At 43.7% G+C, this 10,462-nt stretch overlaps 1 long non-coding RNA gene across 2 annotated transcripts in view; it reads left to right on the top strand.

The window, feature by feature from the left end:
- Positions 1 to 2,481: 2,481 nt before the first annotated feature.
- Positions 2,482 to 10,462, top strand: part of LOC142144331 (uncharacterized) — a 34,751-nt gene continuing 26,770 nt past the window's right edge. Inside the window, exons 1-2 of one of the 2 annotated variants that reach the window (XR_012689686.1) lie at positions 2,482 to 2,813; positions 3,032 to 3,166. This is a non-coding gene — a long non-coding RNA (uncharacterized LOC142144331). Of the gene's footprint in view, positions 2,814 to 2,844; positions 3,167 to 10,462 lie in introns of those variants that run through there. The other variant, XR_012689685.1, reaches the window with a different exon arrangement.

Genomic DNA, 10,462 nt, shown 5'->3' with positions numbered 1-10,462 from the left:
CTTTTTTGTCTCTGCGGTTTCAAAATAAAAATTTTAAAAAAAAAAAGTAGTATCATACATAAGCGAAAATTAAAACAAAAATATTTTGTGCAAATGTGAAATAAAATTGCATTCACTGCTGCAAATGCATGTAATCTCTCTGCAAATATTAAAAATGATCACTTGAATAAATCATTTGTGTTTGCCTCTTGTTGATATAGTGCTATAATCAATACCTATTTTGAATAATATAGTATTGGTATAAATTTGTCTACTAGAAAATTCTCTAAACTCTTGGTAATCCTTGTTAATTATACAGACTCTATCTCAGTCAGCTGTAACAGTGCCGTGTGGGTTAACCCTATTATAATCATACATGTTATATAGTAGAATACAGGGCAATTGTTGAATATTGAATAATATACTCGTGATCTGCAATTCCAACTGCCGATGCTCAAGCAGTCTTGCTTTGTAGAATTCAATAAATATCCCAGGGCATATGATTAGCAGTTGTCATTTGTCATATATCTGTTGATAGATTGATGCATTACATAGTATTTACATTGTGGATAATCTTAAAACACTCCGTAGTCTCCGATCTTAATAGTATCAAATAAGGTGGAAATCTAATAATAATAAAGGATAGCTCAATATCCAGTGTAATTGTGTTGCATAATTCGCAAACAATATCTCCCCAGTACTATCTAGACCCAGCGTTTGCAGCTAACTGAATCTACTGATAGTGTTAGTAATTACTCTGATTATAATAGATGAGATATTCCATTGAGCTCACTAATAATATTATATGATATCTGCATTATGAATAGTCTTAAAATAGTCCATAGTTTCTGATCCTGATTATATCAAGTGAGGTTGAGAATATTGTAATGAATGAAGGATAACACAGTATCCAATATAATTATATTGCAGGATCCGCAAACACAAGCTCCCCAGTACTATCTAGACCCTGCGTATGCAGCTAACTGGATCTGCTAATGATATTTGTGAGCGCTCCGATAATAAGGAGATATAGCATTGAGCCCACCAAGGATATAACTAAAGTATTGTCATAAAGATTTCTATAGAGTGGCTGACCACAAGGACACTGAATAAAGCATGTGTATAATAACGAGGCATGTAGAGAGATACAATGCAAATGCCGACGCGCGTTTCGCTTGTATGCTTTTTCAAGGCAAGACGAGCGGTAGTATTGATTGGATATTTAAATGGTTAGGATCGAGCCATTGTGTCAAATGGCACCAATCAGATCACAGTCTGGCGGGGAAGTTTGGCAGCACTATCCACCTATCCTAATCCTGTTCCTTTCTAAGGTAAGTATAATTGGTAAGTGTAATAGAAGGGGGGAGTTGCTATCTAATGCGTTTGATTGGCATTACTAACAGCCAATCCGACATGAATTCCATTTATCCCTAGTTGTTACAAGGTTGTGGGCGATGTAGTGTATGTACACATGGGCAATAAATATTTCATTCATGAGCACTAATGATATAATGTACATAATAAATAATAACATACATTACAGTTAGAACAATTTATGTCATAGATTATTTAAGTTGAGTTTTATTATTCATGTAATATCTATATATTTAAATATACATCTATTCATCTATATATTTAAATATACCTGGTTTAAACTGCATAGTCAGCTATAGAGAGGATGGAATACATGATAATCTATTCGCTTAGTGCGGCCTTATCCCATAGCCATTAAGATTTCTATCTAAGACACATGGGTCTTGGTGGTTGGTTTTAAAATTATATATGTATGCCAATCAGCTACAACATTAAAGCCACCTGCCTAATATTGTGTAAGTCCCTCTCATGCCATTCTGAAGGTGTCCTGTGGTATGTGGCACCAAGATGTCAGCAGCAGATCCTTTAAGTCCAGTAAATTGCGAGGTTGGGCCTCCATGGCTCGGATTTGATTTTTCAGCACATCCCACATATGCTCGAGCAGATTGAGATATGGGAATTTGGAGGCCAAGGCATCACTTTGAACTCTTTGTCATGTTCCTCAAACTATTCCGGTAAAAATTTTTGCAGTGTCTGATGACACATTATCCTGCTGAAAGAGGCCACTGCCATCAGGATATACCATTGCCATTAAGGAGTGAACTTGGTCTACAATAATGTTTAGGTAGGAGGTAAAAAGTAACATCCACATGGATGCCAGGGCCTAAGGTTTCCCAGCAGAACATTACCCAGAGCATCACACTGCCACCAGCTTGCCTTCCTCCTATAGTGCATCCTTGTGTCATCTCTACCCTAGGAAAATGATGCACACGCACTCGGCCATCCACTTGATGTAAATAAAAATGTGATTCATCAGACCTGGCCACCTTTTTCCATTGCTCGATGGTCCACTGTGGGTGCTTTGTCAGTGGTCAGCGGTCTCCATGGACACTACGCAGTGCCATACACAGCAAGCAGAGACGCACTGTGTTCTGACACCTTTCTATAATAGACAGCTTTAACTTTATCAGCAAGTTGTGCTACAGTAGCTCTTATGTGGGATTGGATCAGGCGGGCTTGCTTTTGATCCCTTCGTGAATCAATGAGCCCTAGGCATCCATGACCCTGTCACTAGTTCACTGGATGTCCTTCCTTGCACCATTGCATATCGGCAACACCCCACAAGACCTGCCATTTAGGAGATGCGCCTCTTACCCATTCATCTAGCTATCACAATTTGGCCCTTGTCTAATTCGCTCAGATGCTTAAACTTGCCCATTTTTTATGCTTTCAACAGATCAACTTCAAGAACTGATGTTCATTTACTGACTAATATATCCCTCCCTTGGACAGGTACCATTGTAAGGAGATAATCAATGTTATTCATTTCACTTTTTAGTGGTTTTAATGTTGTAGCTGATCTGTGTATATAAAAAGAATAAAACAAAGTTGTATTATAAAAGTAGTATGTATATGTGTCTGTGATATTGTATGCATAGTTGGCATTACTTTCCAGGAATTTTTTCTGCTCTACCATTATGCCAAAATTTGATAACAGTGTACTTTTTGTATTTTACAGTTTAGAGAATAAGAATTGCATCTAACAAAGAGAAAAAGGGAATTTACGTGTACAATTTGACAATGCTGAAAAACAGGAAAATTTCCAGGAACACATATTTAAAACCTGAAAAGTAGGCACAGTTGACAACTACGTGCGAGTGATTTTTTTTAAAAACTTTTCATGTTATGATATGTGTTCTAAGAGATAATATACACCTCTACAGTAAATTACTACATATAATATATATGCCACCTGGGAGTCCCATGACCTGTACAAAAGTGTTACGAGCCGCGTCCCGGACGTCGCTTTGACGACCGGGACATCACTTCCGGCCAGGACCCGGCCGTTGCCAGGGCAACGGTCGGATGCTTTCTGTCTGGCGCCGCCTCCCGGCGGTGAGGCTGTGTCGGGCGCGTGCGCATTACCAGCCTGTGGGCTAATTAATTTCATTAAAGTGTTTATTCAAGGGGCTGTGTATTCTAAGAGCCAGGCTCTGATTGGCTGCTCACAGTATTTAAGGCCTGCTGCCTCATTGCCGGTTATAGCTTCTGTATTCCAGTCTGCTGACCTGCTTGTTCCCGTTCCTGTCCTCTGAAACAGCTACTGATTTCCCGTGTATGACCCTTGTCTTTGAATTGGACTTCGCTTGTGTATCCTGTGACCCTGATCTCTGGCCTATTTACTGTTTCTGCTATCCGCTTGTGACCCCTGACCTCAGTTTGTTTTCCGATACTGTTGTTTGCTGCCGGCCCTTGACCTCTGCGTGGACCTCACTCCGCTTGCCTGGGTTCTCCCCAGCCGGTACACACTTCACGACCCTCTGTCAGTCTGCGGCCCAGTCTGTCCCCACCATCAGGGGCTCCAATGAACACCTGATTGGCAGAGTAGATTCCATGTTGTGTTGTGCTGGCTGGAGGGGTTCCTAACATTATAACCGGCCTACTGAGACGACGTTGTGATGGATGGAAGCGGATCCACACCGTCTCCGGCACAAGCCTAGCAGGCCATGTTGAGTCCTTGTACCAGATGATCCAGGGATTGGCTGAGCGATTGTCCGTTCAAGTGGAAGCCGCAAAAACTTCACAACCCGCTCCGAGTTCCACCTGTGAACCTAAGATGAACTTGCCGGATCGGTTCTCTGGAAATAGATCCCTGTTTCGGAATTTCAGGGAGAGCTACAAACTGTATTTCCGGTTGAGACCGCACTCCTCTGGTTCTGAGCAACAAAGAGTCGGGATTGTCATTTCCCTCCTACAAGGTGACCCCCAGTCCTGGGCCTTTTCTTTGCCACAGACCAGTCCTGTCATGCAGTCCGTAGACGCTTTGTTCGAGGCATTAGGTCTACTATATAATGTCCCGGATTGAATGGCCTCCGCAGAAGCTCATCTATGGGCCTTGAAACAAGGCTGACGGTCGGCAGAGGAATATTGCGGTGAATTCTGTAGATGGTCACCTGATAGCAGATGGAATGATCCCGCCTTACGTAGTCAGTTCCGTCTTGGTCTGTCGGAACAGATTAAAGACTCTTTAGTCCAATACCCGTCTCCTTCCTCTTTGGAGGATCTGATGCACCTCTCCATTAAAATCGACAGGAGATTTAAAGAACGGAAAACCGAGAAGGAGGCATCTTCACCTCCATCTGCCTTCATTCCTGTTTCCACGGATGGTGAGGAACCTATGCAATTAGGAGTGTATTGTCTCTCCCCTGAGGAAAGAGACAGGAGACGATCACAGGGCTTATGTCTCTATTGCGGCACAAAAGGCCACTTCCTGCCCAAATAAGCTTGGAAAAGAGCATGCCTGGGGAACGAGGGGAAAGTTCACCTAGGTCTGCAGATTGTCTCCCTGACAAATGCTGTATTGATCCCTGCACAGCTCATGTTCAGTGCTCATTCTGTGGACCTGTCGGCCTTCATTGACAGTGGAGCTGCAGGCAACTTCCTTGACTTCGAGTTTGCCCGCTCTGCTTGAATTCCGCGGGTTAAACTCAAATCTGCCATCACGGTATGTGGCTTAGATGGTAGTCCATTGCCAGGCGGTAAGATTACCTGGGAGACCCCACTACTACAATTGAACATTGGAGCTCTCCACTCAGAATCCATAGTCTTCCGCCTTATCAAATGCCCGTCAGTTCCTTTGATTCTGGGCCACCCTTGGCTATCCCGCCATAACCCTGTCATAGATTGGGTAAAAGGAGAGATTGTCCAGTGGAGCTCTTATTGTACTCAGTCTTGCTTGACACTACCTCTGCGTGTGATTCAGCCTATTCCGGAGCACCTTCCTTCACACTGTCATGACTTCTGGGATGTTTTCTCCAAAAAGGCTGCTGACACTCTACCACCGCACCGGGATTTTGACTGTGCCATTGAGCTCATTCCGGGTTCAAAATTACCCAAGGGACGCTTGTACTCTCTCTCCGGTCCAGAGACCAAATCCATGCAAGAATATATTGACGAAAACTTGGAGAAAGGCTTCATCAGGCCATTCAAGTCCCCAGTAAGAGCAGGGTGCTTCTTTGTATCCAAGAAGGACGGTGGACTCAGACCCTGTATCAATTACCGAGGGCTGAATCTTATTACGGTTAAAAATACCTATCCCCTTCCTCTCATATCTGTACTTTTTGACCAATTAAGAGGGGCAACTATCTTCACAAAAATCGATCTTCGTGGTGCCTATAACCTCATACGTATTAGAGCAGGTAATGAGTGTAAGACGGCATTCAACACGCTCTCGGGTCACTACGAATATCTGGTCATGCCGTTTGGCCTTAGTAATGCCCCTGCAGTATTCCAGGATTTGATTAATGAGGTGTTACGTGAGTTTCTGGGATTCTTTGTTATTGTCTACTTGGACGACATCCTCATTTATTCAGAATCGTTGTCAGTGCACCAGGGTCATGTCAGACAAGTCCTACAGAAATTGCGGGAACATCATCTCTACGCTAAAATCGAGAAATGTGAGTTAGAGGTCCGGAAGGTATCCTTCTTAGGTTACATAATCTCCTCAGAAGGTTTCTCCATGGATCCAACCAAGGTCCAAGCCATCATAGATTGGGTACAACCGAATAACCTCAAGGCAGTCCAGAGATTCCTGGGATTCGCCAATTACAGGAGATTTACTGGCGGTTTTGCGAATATCGTGGCTCCTATCGTCTCCTTGACCCGCAAGGGAAGTGATCCAGCTGTTTGGTCACCACAGGCAGTAACTGCATTTAAAACTCTGAAGAAAGCTTTTGTGTCTGCTCAGGTCCTCAGACACACGGATCCTAAGGTACCATTTATTCTTGAAGTAGATGCCTCTGACGTCGGTGCTGGGGCCATCTTGTCTCAAAAAGATACCCAGACCCCCAGTTTACATCCGTGTGCCTTTTTTTCCCGTCAGTTCTCTTCAGCAGAAACCAACTATGACGTAGGAAACCGAGAACTTTTGGCAATTAAATGGGCCTTTGAGGAATGGCGGCATTGGTTGGAAGGCGCTGCACACCAGATCACCGTTATAACGGATCATAAGAACCTACAGTATATACAGTCAGCCAAACCCCCGTCAGGCTCGTTGGTCACTGTTTTTCACTCGGTTTAACTTTATAATCACCTACCGTCCTGGTTCTAAAAATGTCCAAGCAGACGCCCTGTCCAGAAGTTTCCTGGCACATCATACTCCGGTCTCTAGCCCAGAGCCTATTGTTCCAATGTCCGTGATTCATGCTGGGTTAACCCAAGACCTAAGTTGCACCCTACAAAGATTTCAAAAATTGGCTCCTGATAATACTCCAGTAGGATGCTTGTTTGTTCCAGTACATCTTAGGAAGGCAGTCCTGGCGGAAGCACCTAATAATCAGACCGCTGGACATCCTGGGGTCTTGAAAACGTTGGAAATTCTTTCACATACGGTATGGTGGCCATCTTTGTCTGCTGACGTCAAGGATCACGTCCGGTCTTGTGAGGCTTGTGCCAGAAACAAAATTCCCAGGACTCGTCCGGTAGGCCAGTTGGTTCCTTTGGCCATTCCTGCAAAACCATGGACGCACTTGTGCATGGACTTTATAGTGGATCTGCCTATCTCTACAGGACACAATACCATCTGGGTCGTGGTAGACCACTTTAGCAAGATGTCTCATTTCATTCCATTAACCAGACTCCCTTCTTCTCGAGATTTGGCCGTCTTATATATTCAGCACATTTTCCGGCTCCATGGACTTCCTACTGACATTGTTTCTGATTGGGGGTCTCAGTTCATAGCACTGTTTTGGAGATCCTTCTGTATCCTTCTCGGAAATTAAGGTCAGTTTGTCATCCGCATATCACCCTCAATCAAATGGGCAAACTGAGAGGGTTAACCAGTCCTTGGAGAAGTTTTTACGTTGCTACACATCAGAGTTCCATGACAACTGGTCCTCCTTGTTACCCTGGGCGGAATTTGCCTACAATAATTCCTGTCACTCATCCACCAAAACCTCCCCGTTTTTTTGCAATTATGGTTTTCACCACAGGTCTAACTCTTTATACTCACTCAAGTCCGCTGGTACCCAGAAGATCCGCTCCACTGCCAGGGATCTCAGAGTTATCTGGAAGAAGGTCCAATCATCATTAAGACAAGCCTCATTTGTGGCAAAATAAAAATCGTAACCGCCATCGTACCATCTGCTCCCTCAAGGTGGGCCAGAAAGTTTGGTTGTCTACAAAAAATATCCGGCTTAGACAGCCTTGCAGGAAGTTGGGCCCTAAGTTCATCGGGCCATTTTCTATCGTTAAGCAGGATAATTCTGTTGCGTTTAGGCTAAAAATTCCGAGCTCCTTAAGAATCCCCAACACATTTCATTGTTCACTGTTGAAACCAGTACTGTATCCTAGCCAAACCCAGTCATCAAGTGTGCTTAGGGGAGATTCAAGCAAACCACCAAGATATGTGGTTCAAAGGATCCTGGATTCTAAAAGAGTACAAGGACAGGTGCACTTCCTGGTGCAGTGGAGGAACCGCAGGTTAGAAGAACGGTCTTGGGTTCCGCGGAGACAACTCCATGCCCCCAAATAGTTGAAAGAGTTTTTTAAGAGGTTCCCAAGAAAACCTGGATGTCGGGGTCCCTCGCCCCTCCTCAAGGGGGTGGTACTTTTACGAGCCGCGGGGGTGGCCAGCCGCCGTGACTCACTCACCTGCGTCCCGGCCGTCGCTATGACGACCGGGACGTCACTTCCGGCCAGGACCCAGCCGTTGCCAGAGCAACGGTCGGATGCTTTCTGTCTGGCGCCGCCTCCCGGCGGTGAGGCTGTGTCGGGCGCGTGCGCACTACCAGCCTGTGGGCTAATTAATTCATTCAAGTGTTTATTCAAGGGGCTGTGTATTCTAAGAGCCAGGCTCTGATTGGCTGCTCACAGTATTTAAGGCCTGCTGCCTCATTGCCGGTTATAGCTTCTGTACTCCAGTCTGCTGACCTGCTTGTTCCCGTTCCTGTCCTCTGAAACCGCTACTGATTTCCCGTGTATGACCCTTGGCTTTGAATTGGACTTCGCTTGTGTATCCTGTGACCCTGATCTCTGGCCTGTTTACTGTTTCTGCCATCCGCTTGTGACCCCTGACCTGAGCTTGTTTTCCGATACTGTTGTCTGCTGCCGGCCCTTGACCTCTGCGTGGACCTCACTCCGCTTGCCTGGGTTCTCCCAAGCCGGTACACACTTCACAACCCTCTGTCAGTCTGCGGCCCAGTCTGTCCCCACCATCAGGGTCTCCAGTGAACACCTGATTGGCAGAGTAGATTCCGGGTTGTGTTGTGCCGGCTGGATGGGTTCCTAACAAAAAGCACTCTGCCCGCTGTCTATTGCCTTTATATGGTCCTGGAAATCCTCATTGACTTGTAATATTCTTATCGTTTACAGAAATGGGTATATGGAGATTTTAATAAAGTTAGAAAAATACCTCAAATACCTTTTTGTTACCCCCATCTCTAGTCATTAATTATGATGTCTTCTATAATTTCTTAATTGCATATTTGGAGGCAAGATATAATTATTGTATAACATTGCAAGAAAGAACTGAGGTTTTTACGGTAGTGATGTATATCTTTATGTGTATTTGTACCTATTTTCACCCACAATGGTGTTCGAGTTGGACGAATGTCTGTTTTATTTGGCAATAATATGTATTTTGCTCATGGCTGTCTATTCAAATTGCTTAGTTTATATTTCCATTTGGACTGCGTCAGGAAAGAAGATTTCCATTTGATTTTTAAAGGGGAAAACAAAATGTTTGAATTTTCTTAGATTTAATTGTATTTGTATTTAATCATATTTTACATTATAAATACAACTTCCGCATTTATAAATAACTGTCAAGTCACTATTCTCTGTTGTGTATATGACATTTCATTACATTATTATATTATGTAGAAATAGGGTAATGCGACTGTCACGAACATGCTCCCAGCTGCCATGACTTTGGGGTGTTCGCTGTATGAGGCCACACACGATTTCAGCCCGCAGTCTCTCTCTACCTATCACAGGTTATAGACCTACGGAATCGCCCCCAACACAGCGCTCTCACAACTCCAGACACTTCAGGTTCTGCCACCACCAATTCAAAACAGGCAATAGGACCCCAATATACTGTTCCACACTGGCACGCAGGTTTCTAGTTATCCACAAACTTACGAGACCCACACCAGCACACACAGGGTTAACTCTTCACACCTCCAGACTGTTACACAAATGTAAATGCAAGCACGCACAGCTTGTTAATCAAATGTATCAACAAATCACACACTGGCATTCCAAGGGTTAACCTGGTCGAGCAATCTCTTCTTTTAATAGGCTAATGGATTTGTTAGAGTATCAAGGACGCAACTTATTAAATTATAGATTTAATATACAAAAATACAGGGCATTCAGATATAAAAAAAAATAATGAATAAACAATTAATAGACTGACATAACAAGCAAAAACAGTTTAAAATAAAAAGGGATAACAGTACAGAGCATAACTCACTTATTATCTGTATGCCTGGGGCAGGTCGAGAAGATGGACAGCCCTTCAATTAGATTGATTCCCCCAAGAAGCTGACCGTTTGTCCTTTCCAAAATACAGGTTTTTAAGCAAAATGAAATGGGATGGTATGGTCTCCACTGGGGCAGTGTTTAATGCTAATAGGGGGCAGGGATGTCCCCTGGGGGTCACTATACTTTGCTCACAAATATTTCCAAAGTCTTGACCTGTGGGTAATTCTTCACAGATATTTCCCAGAGAAATAACTCCCCCTTCAATAAACCGATCATAATCTCCCGCACATTTAAATACCAAACATGATGAAATTATGACAATGTCACATACCTTTTTCAAAGATATGTGATTTTAACTGTTCAAGGATACCCCCCATACCTGTCATCCACAACCCTGGTGTGATTTCTGCTCCTCAGTATGGAGAGACACTCAGTTTTCCCGAAATATGAACTATGACAACAT

Source organism: Mixophyes fleayi, chromosome 3 (genome assembly GCF_038048845.1).
Source record: "Mixophyes fleayi isolate aMixFle1 chromosome 3, aMixFle1.hap1, whole genome shotgun sequence".
Taxonomy (NCBI): domain Eukaryota; kingdom Metazoa; phylum Chordata; class Amphibia; order Anura; family Limnodynastidae; genus Mixophyes; species Mixophyes fleayi.
Note: the sequence above shows the minus strand (reverse complement) of the source record. Positions and strands in the feature narration are given on the sequence as shown.